The sequence below is a fragment of the Dromiciops gliroides genome, chromosome 4, assembly GCF_019393635.1.
Source record: "Dromiciops gliroides isolate mDroGli1 chromosome 4, mDroGli1.pri, whole genome shotgun sequence".
NCBI lineage: Eukaryota > Metazoa > Chordata > Mammalia > Microbiotheria > Microbiotheriidae > Dromiciops > Dromiciops gliroides.
In genome coordinates, this window is record NC_057864.1 from 239,157,277 (window position 1) to 239,166,155 (window position 8,879).

Below are 8,879 nucleotides of genomic sequence, written 5' to 3' on the forward strand. Positions count from 1 at the left end.
GGGGGGCAGGCATAAGGCCTGGGGGTAAAAGATCAGACACTAAAGGAAAAGGGAAAGAGACTGATGGGATGAAGGAAGGGGAATACTGGGGACATTGGAAAAGGTACATAGGGCATTATTGAGAGGTTTGCTAATTCATTGGTGATTCACTGATTAGGCCAATGAGTCAGGTAGTGACTCATTTTCCTTTAATATAGCTTCTTCCATTCCATTATCCAAACATTGTTTGAAACTTTTCCGCCTTTTCAGCACTCTCCCCACACCAAATTCTTATCTTTCCCAACTACTTCTTCCCATAATTTTATAACCCTAGTCTTTATTCTATCTTCCCCTCAGGAGCTAGGAATGTTTCATAGGAAATGTGGAATATCCTACATACATGCTGTCTATAACATTTTTCCTAGGTAGGACCAGCCCTGCTAAGGACTATGGAACTAAATAATAAACTATTCAAGGGAAGAATTTGAAGAACAGGAGGGTGGAGAGAGAGAGGGAGTTACAGGAATGAATGGGGTGAGGAGGGGTAGAGATTTAAAATGGGAAAAACCAGTGAGATGGAGGTTTGAGGAAGGGGAGAAGAGGTGGGACAAAGAAAATGGGAGACAAGAGCAGGATAAGAACCTGGAAGATGCAGATATTGAATGAGGATAAGTATGGAGATGAATAGGGATAAGAAAGTAGAGAGGTTTAGGGTGAGGAAGAGGAGGACAAGGGAATTAAGTGAAAGATAGCAGATTCCCCAGGCCATGGGAAGAACCTTATGATCAGGGATAACCAACAGCTAATCTGATTCCCAGAGCCTCACACTCAAGTACCTTGCACATATTTTGGTATTTCAAATCTATCTGTCTTTCATGTGTCTGGCAACTTAAGTCCCTATCCAAGACACTAAATTTGATGTTGGGTTGTGCTTTCATAAACACCATCCTATTTGTACAAACTAAGTTTTTGTCATCGCTGACCTTCAGATGGGTGAAGAAATGACAGATATAAAATGCTTTTGTTGCACTGGTACTCATAAAATAACAATAGGAGAGCCCTGATACACTGGATGAACCTTCCCATTAAGAAATCACAGGAGGGGGCAGCTAGATAGCACAGTGGTAAAGCACCGGCCCTGGATTCAGGAGTACCTGAGTTCAAATCCAGCCTCAGACACTTGACACTTACTAGCTGTGTGACCCTGGGCAAGTCACTTAACCCTCATTGCCCTACAAAAAACAAAAACAAAAAACAAAAAAAAAGAAATCACAGGAGGACATGAACAAAAGAGTCACACAGAATGAAGTATGGATGAATGGGTCACAGTCCTTACTGGTGGATGGACTCACACTGAAACATTCAGATCCAGAGCATGAAAATCTTATCCTAAAATAACTTCAGGAGAGTCACAGTTTGGCTTTGCTAGAACAGTTTAGAGGGTATTTGAACCTCTTCTTTTTTCTCTTCCTGAACCCCATCTGAGGAGCATTGGCTGAGGTCAGGTAATTCCTACCTGGCTCACAACATTCCTCCATTAGGCCTCTAGACTGTCCTGCATAGACTTTGCTGAAGCCTCATAGTTATGCTTTTCTCTTGGTCTATTGACCTAGATGTTCTACCCTTCCCATCCCTCTCCACACCCAAATTCCACATTGTTCTTTACCTGGTGGCAGTTTGCCCCAAACCTACTCATGATTCTTTTGTTGTGGCTGGTGCTTCACCTTAGCTTAGGTGAAGCTCAGTTTTGTTTTGAAATTAGTTTAACTACTATGTGCCAGCTACCTTTGTGAGACTGACCACAGCCATTATTCCTAGTCAATTTCTTGAAAACTGCACTGTTTGTGTGTGTGCTAGTACTGTTTACTATGAAAATGTTACATTTGCAATTCATAATTTTCAATATATAAAACTGATCAAAATGACAAATTTAGAAGAAAACAGGGAAGTAGATAAATGCTAACACTTAAAGGAGCTGCGGTTCATCATCTTAAAGTATATTTTCAAGGCTTAAAAATATATTGTTTATAGGTTTCAGGCCACAAATCAGACTCATTCTTCCTATTATAGGAACATGTGAAGACAGGGACTGTGTCAGTTTTTGTTTTCATATCCCTAGCACTTGGCCATAGATTTAGAGCTGGAAATTTGTTTTGTTTTGGTTGTTTGGTTTTTTTTGTGTGTGGGGGGCAATGGGGGTTAAGTGACTTGCCCAGGGTCACACAGCTAGTAAGTGTCAAGTGTCTGAGGCCAGATTTGAACTCAGGTACTCCTGAATCCAGGGCTGGTGCTTTATCCACTGCGCCACCTAGCCGCCCCCGGAAATTTGTTTTAAAGCATAGTTCTTTTTTTGTTTGTTTTTTGGGGTTTTTTTTGGGGGGGGGTTGTTTGGTTTTTGCAGGGCAATGAGGGTTAAGTGACTTGCCCAGGGTCATACAACTAGTAAGTGTCAAGTGTCTGAGCAGGATTTGAACTCAGGTCCTCCTGAATCCAGGGCCAGTGCTTTATTCACTGCACCACCTAGCTGCCTCCTAAAGCATAGTTCTTAATAAATGATTGTTAAATTGACTTGAACCATAGATTTAGAGCTGAAAGGGACCCACATGTACAAAAATATTTATAGCTGCTCTTTACGCGATAGCAAGGAATTGGAAGTTGAGGGGGTGCCCATCAATTGAGGAATGGCTGTACAAGTTGTGGTATATGAATACAATGGAATACTATTGTGCTGTAAGAAATGATGAGCAGGAGGAGTTCAGAGAAACCTGGAGGGTCTTGCGTGGGCTGATGATGAGTGAGATGAGCAGAACCAGAAGAACACTGTACACAGTATCATCAACATTGAGTGTTGACCTACTGTGATAGACTATATTCTTCTCACCAATGCAATGGTACAGAAGAGTTCCAGGGAACTCATGATAGAAGAGGATCTCCAAATCCAAGGAAAAAAAAAAAAGAACTGTGGAGTATAGATGATAAATGAACCATACTATTTCTTTTGTTTTGGGTGCTGTTGTTTTTTTTTTCTATTTTGAGGTTTTGCATCACTGCTCTGATTTTTTCTCTTGTAACAGGATTAATGCAGAAATAGGATTAATGTTATTATGTGTATATATATGTGTGTGTGTGTATATATATATGTATATGTATATAGATATAACTTATATCAGATTACCTGCTGTCTAGGGGAGGGGGGAGGGAGGGGAGGGAGGGAGAAAAATCTGAAATTGTAAAGCTTGTATAAACAAAAGTTGAGAACTATCTTTACATGTAACGGAAAAAATAAAATACCTTATATGTAAAAAAAAAATTGACTTGAACCATAGATTTAGAGCTGAAAATTTGTTTTACGAAATTTGTCAAATTACAAAAAGGGAACAGAAGACACTACACTACTCTAACCAGAGCTTTGTATCAGTCAAAAAGAATCCCTAGCTTCCTTTAAATTTCAGTTCTCATGCACACACCTCCAGGAGGGGAACCTTTTCTGGTCCTCTGAATTGTTAATTCTCTCTTCTCTCTCACAGCATCTTACTTATCTGTTTACACATATCCCATGGTAGAATATAAGCTCTTTGAATGCTGGAGCTATTATTCATTTTTGTTGGTGATTCTCAAACCTAGCACAGGTGTACCTTCCTTGTACATAGTAAGTGTTTAATAGAAGCTTGACTGAAAGAAATCAAAGAAAGAGGCAAAGGGCCCATTTATACAAAAATATTTATAGCACTCTTTTTTTTCTTTTTCTTTTAGTGAAGCACTTGGGGTTAAGTGACTTGCCCAGGGTCACAAAGCTAGTAAGTGTTAAGTGTCTGAGGCCAGATTTGAACTCAGGTACTCCTGACTCCAGGGCCAGTGCTCTATCTACTGCGTTACCTAGCTGCCCCTATAGCAGCTCTTTTTATGGTAGCAAAGAATTGATACAAGGAGAAAAATGAGGCATCAACTGGGAAATGGCTAAACAAGTCAAGGAATAAGAATGTAATGGAATACTATTGTGCTGTAAGAAATGATGAAAGGGGTGTTTTCAGAGAAACATAGGAAGATTTATATGAACTGATAGAGTGAAGTAAGCAGAACCAGAAGAACAATTTATACAATAACAACAATATTGTAAGGACAATCAACTCTAAAAGATTAGGAACTCTAATCAACACAATGACCAACTACAACTCCAAAGAACTCATGATGAAACATGTTATCCACCTTCAGATAGAGAAGTGGCAGACTCAGTGCAAATTAAAACATATTTCCTTTCTCTTTCTTTCTTGGAGATTAATCTAAACTGATTGAATTAAGTGAGAGTGATTGACTGCTGATTAGCCTACTTCAAGTTAACTAGATTGTAAGCACACCTGGCTATCCCTTAAGAAGGTATGGGGGGGGGGGGCTAGGTGGCGCAGTGGATAAAGAACCGGCCTTGGATTCAGGAGTACCTGAGTTCAAATGTGGCCTCAGACACTTGACTTACTAGCTGTGTGACCCTGGGCAAGTCACTTAACCCCCATTGCCCAGCAAAAAAAAAAAAAAAGAAGGTATTGGGGGGGGTGGCTAGGTGGCGCAGTGGATAAAGCTCTGGCCCTGGATTCAGGAGTACCTGAGTTCAAATCCGGCCTCAGACACTTGACACTTACTAGCTATGTGACCCTGGGCAAGTCACTTAACCCCCATTGCCCCACCAAAAAACAAACAAACAAAAGAAGGTATTGTTCTCAGAAGCTAGACTTTGACCTTAACTTGAGACCACCTTCAAGTCCAGTGACCAGTGGATTTGGATGACAGCTTGAAGCAGTGTGTAAGGACCGCCCATGCTCCAGACCCATAAAAAGCTTCCACAATCAGTTTGCTGATTGAAGCAGGCTCCTGGTAGAAGACTTGAGGAAGAACCAGACCAGGCTGGAACTCTAGGCTAGATAAGCCTTTTCTTAACTTTCTGAACTCTACATGAATACCTGTATGCTTTAATAAATGTTTAATGCTCAAAGACTGGTGCTAAAGCTTCTAATTTAAGGTGATCACACAATCTAGATTTTAAACATCACATCCATTTAGTTTAAAATTCAGCCAAGAACTGGTTAGAATGAAAAGTAGATTCTTTCAAGGCAAAGTAGCCATGATGGAACTGGTTTGGGGGGTGTGGGGGGGCGGGTAGGGTGGTATGTTATGTAATTGTTGAAAAGTTGTTTGGAAATATTTTCCAAAAGTTTAATCACACAGAATGATACAAATGACACAGTACTCAAGGTAAAAAAAGGAAAGGAACTTACACAAGAGTGGAAAAGATGCAAAGGAGTTAGTTGCTTACTGCCTGCCCCTAGGGATGGAACAAGAGAGTGATCCAAGAGGGCAGTGTTACAACACTTTCAGAATAATCTAGCCCACACCTAATTAATTATTTGGCTCAACTCCTCGTCATCAGGTTAACCTTATACAGAATACTCACTTCAATCAGTGAAGCAATAATATATACAGCACATTACTCCTTCACTAATGATACTTCTTTTTTTTTTTTGCGGGGCAATGGGGGTTAAGTGACTTGCCCAGGGTCACACAGCTGGTAAGTGTCAAGTGTCTGAGGCCGGATTTGAACTCTGGTACTCCTGAATCCACGGCCGGTGCTTTAACCACTTAGCCACCTAGCTGCCCCCTGATCCTATCATTTTTATTCATTACTTTCACTTCCTCACTTCCTAGTTACCTTTCAATTCCTTGAAATGTGGCTTCCTACTCTACCATTTGACCCAAACTGTTCTCTCTGATCTATCGGTGAATAAGTCTAATGGTCTTTTTTCAGTCCTTGTCTTTCTTGACTTCCTATAGTTTTTTACATTCTTCATCAACCCCACATCCTATATACTCTTTCCTTCTTTTATTTTCATGACATTGGTCTCTCCTAGATCTCCTCCTACCTCCTTGATCACTTCTTCTCAGTATCCTTTTTCGAGATGATCATCCATTTTCTGGTCTGTTTTTTCCACTGTTTATCCACTGCACCACTTGACACTTACTAGCTGTGTGGCCCTGGACAAGTCACTTAACCTCCATTGCCCCGCCCCCCAAAAAATTATATATATATATATATGATCATTTTATGCCATAATCTGACCCCCCTCATTTTATAAATGATTAATTAAGACACAGAGTAGTTAAGTGATTTGCCAAGGTCATATAGGAAATACAGGGCAGAGCCAGGGTGTAAACCAAAAACCTCTGACTCCGAAGCAAGCCATCTTTTTCCTTTACCACACTGCCTCAAATGCCTGAAAAGCCATCTAACTCTACAATCCAGCGTCACTGGCTTCCTCGCTGTTCCTCAAACTAGACACTCCATCTCTTGCCTTTGTACATTTCTACTGGCTGTCTCCCACGCCTGGAACACTCTCCCTTCTCATCTCTGCCTTCCAGCTCACCTGGCTTCCTTCAAGCTTCACTGAAACTCCTACCTTCTACAAGAAGCCTTTCCCCATCTTCCTTAATTGTGGTGCCTTTCTTTCCTCTAAGATTATCTCCTATTTATCCTCCATACATCTTCTTTGCTTGTAGTTGTTTGCATGCTGTCTCCCTCATTAGACTATGAGCTCCTTGAGAGCAGAGGAGACTACTTTTTGCCTTTCTCTGTATCCTCACCATATCTGGCCAGCTGACTATGACTACGATAATATGATTCAAACAGAACAAAGCAAGGGGAAAGAAATTAGTCAGAGATCAAGTTGCTAATAATTCTTGGCCAGTTTGGTCAGTATTTATTCACAGGTAAGGTATTCACCAGTAAAGATCCAAGACTGGTCATATGTTGATCTGGTCTTGTTTTGTTTTGTTTTGTTTTTTAGCATTTGAGTTATGCTGTCATGTATACAATATGCCAACTTGAATGAGTATTGTTAGGTTGGAGGTGATCAGTGACTAAAATGAACAAAGACTGAAGGTTTTTGCTTCCCCAAAATATGTAGAGTGAGCATGGTAAAAAAGAAATTTGTTGACCTATATAAAGCTTGCTGTTTGTCTCTCTGCACTAGCCAAGTGACTGTTACCTGTTTATGGTGCAGAGTGGCTTCTCTTCTAGAAGTGAAAGCAAAGGTGCTTGAGGAATGCTTTTCCTTATAAAACAAAGGGTTTTTTTAAAAATGGAAGGAGGGCTTTATTCTGAAGACAAATAAGAGGGAGAATGGTGGGAAATGGGGATATTGAAATACTTCCAGAGGCGGGAAGATAGAAGGACGTGATGCCGAGGACAGAGGCAAGAACACTGAAATACTGTAGGCAAACAATGTCTTTGAGACCCTTCCCAAAGAGGAGAGAGCAAAATCCTCTGAGAAGTGGGAGTGGAGAAAACAGCTGCTGCTTCTCCATGGAATGAAGCTCCAGAGTCACAGACTCATCACATTAGTGATTGTCAAGTAAAGATCACATGAAGGAAAGGGGATGGCTAAGATATGGGGAGGCAGCTCTTTGTTCACCTGATAACAATAGTAAAGATGTTTTCTCTTTTACCCAGATATGTATCCAAGATGTCACAGAGAAGCTCCCAAATTGGATGGCCACTGTCACTCCTTGTAATTCATGTAATACTGTTGGAAGGAATCTAGAATAAAGTCCTAAAAATAATGAAAACTCAGATAAGAAACTTAAGGTCATAAGAACACGTGTTATTTTCATCACTGCTACTAGTTGGGATGCAGAAGAGAAAGACATATTTGGGGAGCTAGTCATTGGCTAAGAAGATGATGGGATTTGGAGTAGCATTGTATAGATGATATACTCATGTGGAAAAAAAAATCCATGAACCAAAGGAGAGAAGCACCCTCTTAATTTCTCCAGGTTTGCAACCACACATTTACCCCATGTAGTCAATCAACTGATTGGCCAAATATCCTAGTTTCTACCATCACAATTTCTTTCCCATATATCTTCTCTTTTCTCATCCAGTTACACTTTCACCTGAACTATTTATTGAAGTCTCCTATTTTTGGGTTTGGTTTGGTTTGGTTTGGTTTGGTTTAGCAGGGCAATGGGGGTTAAGTGATTTGCCCAGGGTCACACGGCTAGTAAGTGTCAAGTGTCTGAGGTCAGATTTGAACTCAGGTCCTCCTGAATTCAGGGCCAGTGCTTTATCCACTTCGCCACCTAGCTGCCCCGAAGTCTCCTATTGATCTCTCTGTTTCAAGTCTTTCCCTACTCCAATGGATCCTCAACACATCTGCCAAAGTGATTTCCCTAAAGCATAGGTCTGACCCTTCCCCCCACCAATAAAATGCAGTGGTCCCTTGTTACCTCAGGGGCTAAATGGTAGGTCATTTGTTTGACATTTAAGGCTCTTCACAACATGGCCCTTTCCTACCTTTCCAGACTTCTTTCCTAGTGCAAGCAATCCTGGTTGTAAAGAAGATCTCCAGAACATTGAGTGAACCACTGCAGTAAATTCATGGAAGGATGCTAAATAGTAGCTGAATAGAATGAGCAGACAGGGGTGGATTTCCATCTCCAGTGTCAAAGGGCATCATTAATGAAATCACAGATCCATTGGAACATTAGAGTACTACCACCAATCTCACAAGAAAACCTGTAAGATTCTTTTAAAAATTATTATTATGTCTCCCTGCCCTTCCACCTGTAGTTGTCTTCAGCAATACCATATTTCAGGTCTTGCTGGACTCAGGGTAGGTCCTGATTTGAAAAATAAATTCTAAGACCAAACAGGGCCAAGAGGAAATAGAAACCAAGGAGCAGCAAGGAACAGAGCTGAGACATAGAGGAGAAAATCCAGAGTTTCCCTTTCACTAGAAGTCCTGAGTTACTTACAGAATGGAGGGAAAGAGATTTAACCCACTAATGTATCCTCACGTTTTTCCCTGGGGGCACTGTGATAATTGCTTTACAAATATGTCATTTGATCCTCACAA